Below are 14,267 nucleotides of genomic sequence, written 5' to 3'. Positions count from 1 at the left end.
TCAATTTATTTCACCAAATCTTACAGTTTTTAGTGCACTGAACTTTCACCTCCTTGGTTTAATTTACTCTTAAGCATTATATTATTTTGATGTAAGTGGGATTTTGTTCTTAATGTTTTTCAGATAGTTTATTGGTAGTGCATAGAAATACAACTGATTTCTGCGTATTGATTTTGAATCTTGATTAATTTTAAGTTTTTAGATGAATTATTTAGGATTTGCTATGTATAAATTCATATCATCTGTAAATAATTACCACAGTAGGGGTAATTTCTTCTAATATGGATGCCTTTTATTTCTTTTTCTTGCCTCATAGCTCTGGCAAGGACTCTCAGTACTATTGAATAGAAATGATGAGAGTGATATCACTGTATTGTTCCTGGTCTTAGAGGAAGCTTTCACTTTTCCTCTGTTTAATATGATGTTAGCTCTGGGATTATCATATATGGCCTTTATTATGTTGAAATTCACTCATTCTAATTTCTTAAGAGTTTTTATTATGCAAAGATGTTGAATTTTGTTAAATGCTTTTCCTACCTTACTGAGAAGATCATATGATTTTTATCTTTCATTCTCTTTATGTGGTGTATCACATTTATCGATCTGTGTACATTGAACTATCCTTGCATGTTAGGGATAAATCCCACTTGTTCATGGTGTGTGCTGTTGTATTTGTTTGCTAGTGTTTTGTTGCAAATATTTACGTCTATGTTCATCAGGGAATTTGATGTTTAATTTTTTTTTTTAATAGTGTCCTTATATTACTTTGGCATCTGGCTGGTGCTGGTCTCATAGAATAAATTTGGAAGTGTTCCCCTTTTTTTTCAACATTTTGAAAGCATTTGCGAAGGATTGGCATTAATTCTTTTTAAACATTTGTTAGAATTTAGTACTCAAATGATCTTGTTCTGGCCTTATTTTTTGTTGTTGTTGGGAGGTTTTGATTACTTGTTCAATTGCGTTAATTGTTATTAGTCTGTTCGGATTTCCTGTTTGCTCAAGATTCAGTTATATTAGGTTGCATATTTTTGGGAATGTGTCTATTTCTTCTAGTTTATCCTTTTTGTTGGCATATAACTTTTTATAGTGGTGTTATGATCCTTTGTATTTCCATAGTATCAGTGGTAATGTCTCTTCTTGCATTTCTTATCTAATTTATTTGAATGTTCTCTTTTTTTATCCTCGTCTAGCCAAAGATTTGTCAGTTTTGTTTATCTTTTCAAATAAGCCAGCTTTTAGTTTCATTGTTCTTTTCTATTTTTTCTGGTCTCTTATTTCTGCTCTAATTGTTGTTATTTCTTTCTTTCTGATAACTTGGAGCTTATTTTGTTCTTCTTTTAGTTCCTTGAAGTTTAAAGTTAGTTTATTTTAGATATTTCTATTTTCTTGATGTAGATGTTTAAGCTATAAACTTCCCTCTTAGATATCTTTTACTGCTTCCCGTAAGTTTTGGCATGTTGTTTTTCCTTTTTTTTTTTGTTTCAATTTTTTTTAAGTTTATTTATTTTGAGAGAGAGTGTATGAGCAGGGGAGGGGCAGAGAGAGAGCGTGAGAATCCTAAGTAGGCTCTACACTGTCAGTGCAGTGCTCAATCCCACGAACCATGAGATCATAACCTGAGCCAAAATCAAGAGTCAGATGCTTAACTGACTGAGCCACCCAGGCACCCCTCAAGATCATTTTTTAAAATGTTTTTTGACTCCTTGATTATTCAGGAATATATTGTTTATATAATTGCAACATATTGGTAAATTTTCCCAATTTTTTTTCCAATTATTTCTTTCTAGATTAATTCTATTCTGGTTGGAAAAGATACTCAGTATGATTTCAGTCTTCTTAATTTTGTTAGTACTTGTTTTGTTACCTAACATATGATCTACCCTGGAGAATGTTCTGTGTGCAATTGGGAAGAATGTGCATTCTGTGCTGTTAGATGGAATGCTCTGTATATGCTGCTCAGTCCATTTGGACTACAATATATTTCAAGTCTAGTGTTTCCTAATTGATTTTCTGTCTGGACGATCTATCCATTGTTGACAGTTGGGTATTGAAATCCCCTAATATTATTGTATTGCTGCCTTTTTCTCCTCGTCAGATCTGTTAGTATTTGCTTACTATAGTTAGGGGCTCCATTTTTGGCTATATATTTATATTTGTATTTATATTATAATTGTTATATACTCTTGATGAATTGACCATTTTACCATTATATGATTTTTTTTTCTCTTCCTAGAGTTTTTGACTTAAAATATGTTTTGAGTGCTATAAATATAGCACTCCAGTTTCTTTTGATTTATATTTGTATGGAAACCTTTTTCCATTTCTACTCTGAGCCTATGTGTATCCTTAAAACTGAAGTGAGTCTCTTATAGGTAGCATATAGTTGGCTTTTCTTCTTTTTTTTTTTTTTTTTCCCATTTGGTAACTCCATGACTTTTGACTAAGAATTTAATCCATACATTTAAAATAATTATTCATATCATTACTATTGCCATCTCATTGTTTTAACTATTCTATAGCTCCATTACTTATTTTTCCCTTCTTGTTGTCATCTTTTATGAATTGGTTAGTTTTCATAATGGAATGCTTTAATTTCCATCTCTTTATCTTTTGTGTATCTTCTATAGGTTTTTGCTCTGTGGTTACCATCAGGCTAACAGAAAACATTTTATAGATATAATGGTCTATTTTATGCTGATAACAACTTAATTTCAATTGCATGTAAGAACTCTACTCCCCTTCTCCTCACAGTTTATGTTTTTAATGTCATAATTTACCTTTTTTATGTTGTATGTTCATTAAATTATTATAGCTATTATTATTTTTAATAAATCTGACCCTTTGTCTCCCTGGATACTGTTTTCTCATGTCTTTTGTAGATTACTGCAATAGAATTTAACTACTTTTAAACCATCTCTTCAATCACCTTCTTCTCTACCCTATATCTAGGATTATTTTCTAAAATGGAAACTAAATCATCCCCTTTCTCAAAAAGCAGAACACAAGTCCCCATACTCCAAGGTGAATATACTCTATGCCCTTTCACCTAACTTGTCCCCAACTATATCATGATGTCATGCTGTCTCTTATTTCTGGGACATACCAACTGATATATTTTCTTATCATCTGTTACTACTCCCTATCCCACCATGCCCCAGTCCATCTCAGGAGTGGATGCCATTTATATTTCAAGACCCAGCTCACTCAGGTTATTGTGACTTCAACTACTCTTGAGAGAATTCCTTAACTATCAGCATGTAGTCCCAGTTTTCCCAATCTTTCTCCATAGACATCTGAATTTACCCATTTAATAATGTTTATCATACACTGTTGTAATCATCTACTTCATAATTTGCCTCCTTGACAGAGTTATTTCATAGGTCAGAGATAATATTTTGTGTCTTAGTCATCGTTGTATTTCTAATGCCTGGGATAAAATGAGATATCCAGTATATGTTAAATGAGTGAATGAATGAATCAACACTGGAAACAAGACGATATGAAAATACAGTGTTCTGTCTTGATTTTGTCATAAGGGCAGACAATTAGAATGAAGGAAGAGGCTTACAAGGCATATCTCCAGGAATGAGAACTCAGGATAGAAATTCATTTCCACTTTAATTACCATCTCAGAGACAGGCAAAATCTGTAATTGAAGACCAGCACAGTTGATACTCTGTAAGCTATAGAATTTACACACGTATATAACGTTTACTATCGCCCTCTGTTTCCCCACAGTGATGATTCATAATAATCCCCAAAACAAAGGAGTTTTCTGCCTGACTTTAGGACTGTCAAGAAACTAAAGGTTTAGGGACACTATCCCACTTTGCAGTCAAGACTGTAAGAGTAGAACTTTTAGAAAAGACAGAGAGACAACAGACAAGAAGATTAGAAAACAGGCTAGGTTCTGGGGACCCACAGCCAAGAAAGAATGAAGCAGGGGGTAAATGAGTTGATCTTTAGAGGTTCCCAAAGCCCTGGGGCTGAATGGGCCAGAAACTGGGGGGCATTTTCCAATATAAAGTTTTCCAGATAACCGTTAACTATATTTGGAAAACAACTTTGAACATCATAGAGATTATATCTAGTCTTATTTCTCTTAGACTGAGGATGAGTTATCTTTATTGCAATTATGTTTTGGATTGAGAAGTCAGGGAGAGAAGAAGGCTCTTTTCTACTATTTAGAAACAAGTGAAACAAAAATTCCTCCATATTTTATTTCCCTACCTACTTTATTTGCAAACTCATTTTTTGTTTGTTTGTTTCTATCCCACCCTTGAAAGATGAATCTCTATCATAATACCTGTTTATTTTCCTTTTTACAAGGTAGCAGTCTGTAGTACTTTGTCTATATTTATAACATTCTCTTTGCCTGTCTCTTCCACTAGAATATGCAACCATGGGTGGGGATTTGTTTTGTTCAGCACTGTAGCCACTGCACTTGGCACACAGTCGGCTTTCAATGGATACTTGATGAAGATTAACTGAATATGGAGTCAGATTGATATTAATAATTCCAGTTCTTCTGACTCTTCACCTTTCACTTTTTTATAAGGACTTTGAATTCTCTGAAAAATCCTGCATCACATATTCCTGGGAATCACATGAGATCAGAAAGAGATCAAATAAGGTTTTCCACTACTGCTTCTCACCATTGCTAATGCCCTCTATGGAAACAACAAAAACAAAACATTACCTATGGAAAAGACCTTGTCTTCTGGTAATCTAAAAGCAATTGACAACTGAGGCCCAAAAGCTGAGATGCAGGCAGTAATGGCAAAAATGCCCCCTGTACAAATATACCAAACTTTATCTTCTGAATCTTAAGACATCAGTGTATACAGACCTTAAAAATCTTGTGGGAGAATGGTTTCTTGAGCTTCTGTCCCTAAACTCTCTGTCCATTAGAATCTGCAGACTGGACAACTTGGGTACCATGCCACCCATCTCATTTACTGTATTATTTTACACTCTCTTGGGCCTCCGTGCATGCTTCTCTCTGCCTTTAGCCACATAGCTAGACATCACAACAATGACAACAAAACAGAATTTTCAATTCATGCAAATAGATTCCTAGAATCATCTTCAGTTCACTAGCTTTGTGAGCATAGTTTGGAACCTCAATTTTACCTGCATCAGAACAATCCTCTGTATAAATATAGTGTTCTTCTTTGAATCTAGAAGTCTCCATTGCTCATTACAAACATTTTCTTAAAAATAGAGTTGCTTCAAAAATTGTAGAAAATTTGTTCATAACATTTTTTGTAACGAAAGTATCTGTTATAATCTCCTAGTTCACCAGGAGATGGAGATGCATACTAATTAGAGAGAGGTATAAGCATGGTTGGGAATGAAGAGAGATGAAGAGTGGTTCTCATTTTGTAGCCGCTTTTAAGGCCAAGTGTTACTGAACATATTTTAAATAGTGATTCAACCTATAGCATGTCTTCATCTTTTATATTTGGATGGGGATCTCTGTTACAGTTTCCTTTGAGAGAGTCAGCTCTAGACATAGATGGCATCTTTGACATTCAGGGTATTTTTTCTTAGGTCCTGAAGGAGCATAGCTTAGTCAGTCTGAACTCTTCTCAAGATAGGGCTAGATTCAAAGGTATATTTATTTCCATCACTTTGATGGGCCAGCTTAGAGCCAGGTAGAATTATGAGATTCCAGGAATCCCATGATGCAGCTTTATTCTCCAGGGTCCTTGGGAATACATTTTACATGTTTGACCCTAATGGAATTGGGTGAAGCTAGAAATTCTAAGCAGTTTGACTAGAATCTGGCTGGCTTTTAAAAAGTTTTCTGTGAGGGATGCCTCCATGGCTCAGTTGGTTAAGCGTCTGACTCTTAATTTCAGCTCAGGTCATGATCTCATGATTTGTGGATTCGAGCCCCACATGGGGCTCTGCACTGGCAGTGCAGGGACTGCTTGGGATTCTCGCTCTCCCCCTCTGTCTGGCCCTCCCCTGCTCACTCTCTCTCAAAAATAAATAAACATTAAAAAATTTTTAATTAAAAAGAAAAGTTTTCTGTGAGATCAGAATTCACCTAGTATCATTTAGTTCTGTGTGAATCCATGACCCCATTTACTGAAATAAGTTGAGCCATTGAAACTAAATCCATTGAGTAAATTTTGTCATTATCTGCAGATAATGATTCTAGCACCAATGTCTATTTTAGGATTGTATGAGTAACAAACTCCATTTTAGGATGGAGTTATTACTATGTTATTACTAAGTACCAGTTTATATAATTGAATGTACATAAATTTCTTCATTCGAAAGGACTAGAAGAAGTGAAGTACTCTAAAAAAAACAACAACAGTGTCAAGTTTTATATATCCTGGAATGAAGTTATTTACTTAATCTGAGGTTACTGTGGTAGGTACTCTAGAGAATATAATATGATTTATTCATGGTTCATGGTCTCAAGATACTTACAGTCCAGGATGAGAGATAGACATGAATAATTTCAAAAATAAAATATGGCGTGGTATAATCAAATGGCTTTCAGAGTTTAGAGAAGGTATATTTTTTGCTTTTCATAAGTCATTAGAAAGACTTTCATGATTTTATTTTAAAAACCATCGTTCATTGGTGTGGAAGGATGGGCATTATTTCATCATGTCACTATGTATGTGGGTTGAATAAATGAAGGGAAGGTAGATTTCTTGGGGGGAAGAAACCCCTTTCTACACTAAAGCAAGTCTGGGAGCTTTGTGTCCTATAACTAAAGCAAACCGAAATGCATATTGATATAGTGAAGTCTGAGAAATAAATACATCACTTAGCAGAGAATTTGTCAAATCTACCTGATTACTTATATGTAAACATTCTATGGGACAGGTATTTTATAGAATACATAGATAGAATATTATGCGATTTTAAAACTTGAAGAATGATAAAAATGAGCAAGAAAGATTTAGTATAGTCAAATTTTGCAATGCTTTGGACTCTGCAGTGCCACTGAAGTTTTTGAGTGATGGAGTAACCCAATCTGAGGGTCCTATTGGGAGATTAATCCTGCTGGGATGCATCAAAGGGAGGCTGCCAGTGTGAAGAGGTAAAGGAGGCATGCATGGGGAGTTGAAGATGGGATAGCCCCTTAGGGGACAATGTGAGATGAACAGGGGTGTGAACCATAGTGGTCAAAAGAGAAATGAAAAGGAAGATGCATTCAAGAGCGATTAAAGAAAATTATCCATGCGTAAGAAAAGACTTGCGGGTTTTCAGCCTAGGAACTGACTGTTACTAAAATTAATGGGCTTAGGGGAATTTAACATTTCAGTGGCATATTTTTTTGAAAATGTCTAGGAAGCAGTAAGAAATAAAGAACTATAACTTAGGAAAAACATTGCTACAAGGGATAGAGATTTGCTACATCATGTATAAAAGTGGTAACTGAATTTTTAGACTTAGATACTATTATGGAGAGTAGGTAAAGGAAAAAGAGAATCAATAATATGACTTTTATGAGGATCCACATAATTGAACCTGAAGGGGAAAACTAGTAATGGAAGGAGGGATAGTGAGGGAGTGCAACAGAAACTAAAGTCTCAAGTACAAAGTACAATTAAATATTATTAAATACCATAGAAAATTCTAATGATATGAACACCAGTAGTTTTGGAGATTAGGAAGTCATAGCTCATTTTCAAGAGAAAATTTATTCAGTGAAGCTTGCAAGTAAAAGGTTCCAAGCAAGGAATTATGAGTAGGTGGTGAGAAAGTAGAGGTTGTTTTTTTTTAAAAATTTTTAATGTTTATTTATTTTTGAGAGTGAGAGTCAGAGCATGAGTTGGAGAAGGGCAGAGAAAGAAGGAGACAGAATCCAAAGCAGGCTCCAGGCTTCAAGCTGTCAGCACAGAGCCCAACGTGGGGCTGGAACTAAGGAGCCATGAGATCATGACCTGAGCTGAAGTTGGATGCTTAGCCAACTGAGCCACCCAGGCTCCCCAAGAAAGTAGAAGTTTTAAAGGGAAGATGACCCTTGCATGAAGTTTTGAGATAAAGATGAGAGAAATATAATGACAGCACAGGAAAAAACAGTAACTGGAGAAGGTTATGCTTTCCTATGCTTTTTAGGCCTGAAGAGATAAACACAGTAGGCTAAAGGAAATAGCCAAAATAGACAAATACATTAAAAATTAAAAATAACATGTGGAAATTATTGTAGCCAAAGCCCTTTGAAAGACCAGAGAGATTTCCTTAACAATGATAAATAGATGGATTAGCATGAAAAAAGAGAAGCATGTCTTTTTGTCTAGAACAGAATAGGAAGAGAAGATTTGTTTGCAGTGGAGGTAGAAGATGGGAATCCCCTTCCCCTTGTTCCCAGGCTTAGAAAGTTCTAGGGAAGCTAGGGTAGCAGTCTGTAGCTCCTACCTTGGCCATTTGTCTTGCTGTCAGTCAGGCTGGGTGTGTGGAACAAGCAAACTAAAAGTCAGAGAAAGTTTAGCCCTGTCTTGTAAAGTAGTAAGGAGTGTAAAGGAAGCCTGAGGGCAGGGAGAGTTCTTCCCTGGCTGAGGCAGAGTCAGAACAAATAGGAGTGAATCACCTGGAACAGAGTGGTACCCACTCGAGCAGGTCGAGCTGTGCTCTGAGAGGATGGGTAGATGTCAGGATCTACAAGGGAAGAGCAAGGTGGAAACACAATTAAACTAATAAAATGATTAAAGTTAGAGAAGTTAAATTGGCATTAAATTGCTTGGAATTATCGATATCCTCCCTGCCCAGGTGGCAGCAAAATCTGAAAGAGGGATGCCTCCAGGTGTTTAGGAGAAACTGGAAGGGGGGGGGGGGGGGGGAGGGAATGGATACAGTGTGCAAAGATGAAAAGGTTCTCATCATTTCATTACTCTGGCCTTGTGCGGCACTAGTGTGTCACCTGTTCTCAGAGGAGTGTATTTGTTTCTGTATTTTTGTGAGATTCACAGTCTTGACTAGTCCTGTAAGGAAAGGAGAAAGAAAGTGAGACGATTTTCTTTTCTCTGCATTTGGGATGATGCTTCTTTCTGGTGACCTTCTTCTAGTGACAAACGGGATCGAACCCATTGATTTATTTTCAGCGGCTCCTGTAGCTCTCATCTAGGTTATATTTACCTTTGGGTTCATTTTTGTTCCCATCAGCATCAACTTCATTATCAGTGTTCAGTGCATATCACATAACAATAACATCAGATTCTAAATACAAGGGCTTAAAATTGTGGATTCTGTGAAGCTTCATAGTGAGGTTTCCTCAGAGAGGATCTTCAGAGTGATTCTTGAGAATGTCATAAAATGGGATGAAAGTAATCACTTTCAGCTCTGCCTCCTATTTCAGCCAAGTTTTATTGATCTTTTATAAGAAATGACTGCAGTTAATGGTCCCCACCGATGTCAGTGTCATAAAATTTATATATAAGTTTGACAAGAGGAATACCTTTTGGAATGTTTGTAAATAGTCCATTCTTATGCATTATTAATGATATCTTCAGTGACTATCTAAAATTCTATCAAACATGATATTTTTACTGAACAATAATATTATGATATGATTCCCATTTGGTAGTTGTATAGTGTAATTATTTTATTGAGGGATATATAAACTGGGCAAATTTGGGAACCAAAAATATATAGTGTCTAAATTGAAATATTACATAATTCTTTGAAACACCTTGAATATGTAATGTGCAAGGTGCTGTTTTCACTCTGTCTTGGAAAAATGTCTTCATGTGAGTTATTTGCAACACTGAACCGAATTGTCCTGCTTTTATGGGAACATACAATGTTAAAGAACATGGAAATATGCTTCAATATTTTTTTCTTTTTGTTTTTTTGTTTTTTTAAATTTTTTATTTATTTATTTTTTTACAAATAGTTTATTGTCAAATTAGTTTCCACATAACACCCAGTGCTCATCCCCACAAGTGTCCTCCTCCATGCCCATCCCTCCTTTCCCCCACATCCATGAGTCCTCAGTTTTTGTCAGCATTCAAGAGTCTCTCATGGTTTGGGGTGCCTGGGTGGCTTAGTCGGTTAAGCATCTGACTTTCACTTAGGTCATGATCTCGCGGTTCGTGGGTTCGAGCCCCGCGTCAGAGCCTGAAGCCTGTTTCAGTCTGTGACTTCCTCTCTCTCTGACCCTCCCCTGCTCACGCTATTTCTCTCTCTCTCTCTCTCTCTCTCTCTCTCTCCTAGAAATAAATAAAACATTAAAAAAAAAATAAAATAAAGAGTCTCTCATGGTTTGCCTCTCTCCCTTTCCCCCACCATTTCCGCCCTTCTTCTCCCCCTTGGTCCTCTGTTAAGTTCCTCAGTGCTTCAATATTTTAACTCTGATAATGAAAAACCATCCAAACACATACCAACCAAGTCCTCTGAGGTTCTCATATAATAATTTTTATGGAAACTAAATTGTGATTTGGGAATTGAATAAAATTATAAGCACACTTGAGTAACTAATACTTGGCCTTTAGGAGCCTCTTTTATTTAAGTATGTGGCCCGGTCCCCTTACATAATGGAATTCCTTCAGAGGATTTTTTTCAAAAGAACTTTTCTCATTTAGCCCATAGCTTTTAGAATCTTGGAAAATTTGCTCAAATAATGTCTATCTGTTCATTACTTATTGTTTAGAGAGAAAGAAATTTGTATTTCACAACCTAAGAGAGCCTATAAAATAGAAGTATTTTGTCATAGAATCAAATATAAGCTGAAAGGGACCTGAGAGAATGCTTAATCCTGCTGTCTTTTTACAAATCAGGAAACTAAGAGCCAGTGTGAATGTCACTTGCTCAAAGGGTTACAGCACTTTAGTGACATTTATTGTGATATATGTATTCGAATTTTCCAGTGTTAGATATCTGTATGTCACATAAAGCAAGATGCAGAATATAGAAGTCATTTTAATCACTTCAAAATTTTACATTTCCAACAGACACTATTCCTTTCTATCCAGGCTGGTAGTTCATTTCACAATGTAACCCTTTAAAATATTTTTAAAATTATTTGATTCTAGATAGTGCAAATAAGAATACTGTCAGTTCTGTATGAGCTATGCTTCTCTTAATACACTCAGTGATAGACAATTTAAGGTTACTAGACCTTCAGAGACCAAACGATTCATTTCTTTTCCACCCCTACACTGAACTGTTATTTAAACTGAGAGTTTACTGGTGTCTGACTTAAGCCAGTAAGAGATTTTAAGAAAAAGTACTAAGGCTACACTTTTGGTTTGGTCTTTTCCCCTGCTTTAGTGACCTTTTGATTCAGTTTTTGCATTGAGGCAGTGTCTTAATTTGAGAATCTTTTACCAAGCTATTGATAGGGGGTGGAAATGTGTCTTACAACCCTCTCAGTCTCTGTAATAATACATGGATTGTCCCTTTTTCCTTTCCATCCTTGCTTGCAAGCAGATCAAATCTATTATGACTTTATTGCTTCTGCTAGTACTTATTAAATGTACCTAATTAAAACCAATTTATGCTACCAACATTCTTTATCTAAATCTCTTGTCCCAAAATGCCAACTGTCTTGTGTATATTTTACGCCTTCCAAGACACCACAGACAAATAGTTTTACCAAATATTTTGCCTCTGCTTAACATAAATTGTCATTTTTCTAATCTTTTCTAACAGGTTCCTCACAACTATCTGCCCATCTCTAAAGCCAATGCCACACATTTTAGGATTTTGTTACACATAACACCTCAAATGCTGTTGTTCTATCAAACAGCTCTAATATCTTTTTCCCCCTCATTATTTTTTAAATTAATAATTTATATTTTAATTTACATCCAAGTTAGTTAGCATATGGTGCAACAGTGATTTCAGGAGTAGATTCCTTAATGCCCCTTACCCATTTAGCCCAGCCCAGCTCCACAACCCCTCCACAACCCCTCCAGCAACCCTCTGTTCTCTATATTTGAGAGTCCCTTAAGTTTTGTCCCCCTTCCTGTTTTTTATGTTATTTTTGCTTCCCTTTCCTTATGTTCATCTGTTTTGTATCTTAAAGTCTTCATAGGAGTGAAGTCATATGATATTTGTCTTTCTCTGACTGACTTATTTCAATTAGCATAATACCCTCTAGTTCAATCCACGTAGTTGCAAATGGCAAGACTTAATTCTTTTTGATTGCCAAGTAATACTCCATTGTGTATCCATTCATCCATCGATGGACATTTGAGCTCTTTCCATACTTTGGCTGTTGTCAATAGTGAACTGCTCTAATATCTTAAGGCTTACAACAATAGATATTTATTTCTTATGCTACTTGGATATGAGTCACAATAGCTCTGGTTGGATCTTGGCTAACCTTCAAACATCAGGGCTCTCAGGATATGTTTTTTTGTATTAGAAGCTAAGAACTACAGTCATAGTGTCAAAACATGTAAACATATTTTAAGGTGATTCTTTTGGACGTAGCCTAAACTTTATTGCTGTATATTGCATTGACACAACATTTCCAAAGTTAGTGGAAGGGAACTATTTTTTGCTTGCAGAGAAGCAAGGCAAACCTGGGTAGACCAGGACAAATAATTATGAACCAAAAAAATTGTCAATTGAATTCACTCATGAGTGTGTAGTAGACACACTGACAATTTGATTAGGTTTCTAAAAGTTCCATAGCTCTGCCCTTCAAAGTTTTATAATCCTGACTCTTGATACCATTTCCCTGAATGCACTGGATGGTTAATTTTCTATGGGTTCCAGCTTTTGTTTCCTCTTCCTATTTTGAGAAGTACGAGGGTCTCCTGAAGTCTCCTGGGAAGTACAGAGCTGAAATGGATGGAGGGAAGAAAACCTAGGCAAGTGACTAGAAGCAAAGCAGAATTGGAACAGGCGAAATAGACAGTAGGTTGGAGAAAGGGCAGCAATGTGAACATTGCCAGTGGTTCAGGATTGTGGAGAAACATGAAGATAGTAGGAAGCGTTAACTCTGAGAGGCTTGTCCTAGAGTAAAACAAAAGCATCAAGTAGACTTGAGCAAAGATACCTGGCATGATTGACATGGTTGGATTTCAGTTTCATTGTCTACAAAATGGAGACAATAGCTACCCAATAGAATTATGAGAAAATATGTGTCAAAGTGTCAGGTGTCTTAATCAGTGATGCTTACTTGTAATTTAAGAGGTAAGAAGAAGTGTTATTTACATGGGTAATTGGTAGTCAGAAAATGTAATTTATATCTAAACTGATACATGAAGACCATCTCCGGGTATCCTCTTTACAAAAGCCTCATCATTTCATTTAGGTATAACTGAAAACAAAACCATATAAAGCAAGACAAAAAGGAAACAAAAACAGAGGAAAGGTCTTTAAATACAGCTTCCAGTTTCACTGCATTACTTATAATAACCGTATTTGAATTGTTTGAGTATGAGTTAAAATTGACCTATTTTTAAAAGCAGACATAAACCCCAAAATTAGGACATATAATTAAATGTGTATGATCAACTTAAAACATTTTATATAGTAAAATATTATGTGTTATTCCAAATTAGTATAATTAAATATATATTTTTACCAACCTCACCCTAAGACTATGGCCTATGTGGTTTTTTAAAAAAATAAATATTTATTCATTTTTGAGAGAGAGAGAGAAAATAGGAGTCAGGGATGGGCAGGGAGGTGGAGACAGAAGTTCCAAAATCCCGATATGGGGCTCAAACTCACAAACCCTGAGATCATGACCTGAGCTGAAGTCAGACGCTCAACCAACTAAGCCACCCAGGTGCCCCTTATGAGGTCTTTTTTTAATGCATCTCTTTTGTCATATATTTTCAATTTTAGTATCATACAAATTTTTAGCACAGTGTTTTCACGGAACATTACATAATAAATATTTCCCTTGTTATTACACAATTTTCATAATTATCATTTAATATATTTATAACAGTTTATCAAGTGAATGACAGTAATATGTCAGACACTACCCAACTTTGGGCATTTAGGTTATCTTTAGTTTCCTCATACTATAAATATTACTCAAGGGTAAGATGATGCAGGGGTTATAGTATTGGATGACAATTCTATTGGGTGACAAAGAGGTATGTCATAGATGGAACTAACCAGGATTCTAAAAGGAACATTGCTTCACAGGATGCTTCAGCCACCTGGTGAGCAGAGGAATAAGGGAGCTTATCTTGGTGAAATGGAAGACCATGTTACTTCATGCTTCTGGCCAGGTGGATTCACCTTGCTTTGGTACTATATCTTAATCCTGCCCTCAACAGTATTGTATTTTTTAGAAACTTCTAGAAGCTTCTAGCATATTTCTGAAT

At 35.6% G+C, this 14,267-nt stretch overlaps 1 protein-coding gene across 2 annotated transcripts in view; it reads left to right on the top strand.

Annotated features, from left to right (window-relative positions):
• SLC16A7 (solute carrier family 16 member 7) overlaps positions 1–14,267 on the top strand; it is a 169,958-nt gene that overhangs the window by 76,896 nt on the left and 78,795 nt on the right. The window contains exon 1 of one of the 2 annotated variants that reach the window (XM_039221253.1): positions 14,099–14,190. The exons of the other annotated variant lie outside the window; for it this stretch is intronic. The gene's annotated coding sequence lies outside the window, so the exon portion shown is untranslated. Of the gene's footprint in view, positions 1–14,098; positions 14,191–14,267 lie in introns of those variants that run through there. 2 annotated transcript variants of the gene reach the window in all.

Source organism: Hyaena hyaena, unplaced genomic scaffold (genome assembly GCF_003009895.1).
Source record: "Hyaena hyaena isolate Hyena2069 unplaced genomic scaffold, ASM300989v1 scaffold_972, whole genome shotgun sequence".
NCBI lineage: Eukaryota > Metazoa > Chordata > Mammalia > Carnivora > Hyaenidae > Hyaena > Hyaena hyaena.
Note: the sequence above shows the minus strand (reverse complement) of the source record. Positions and strands in the feature narration are given on the sequence as shown.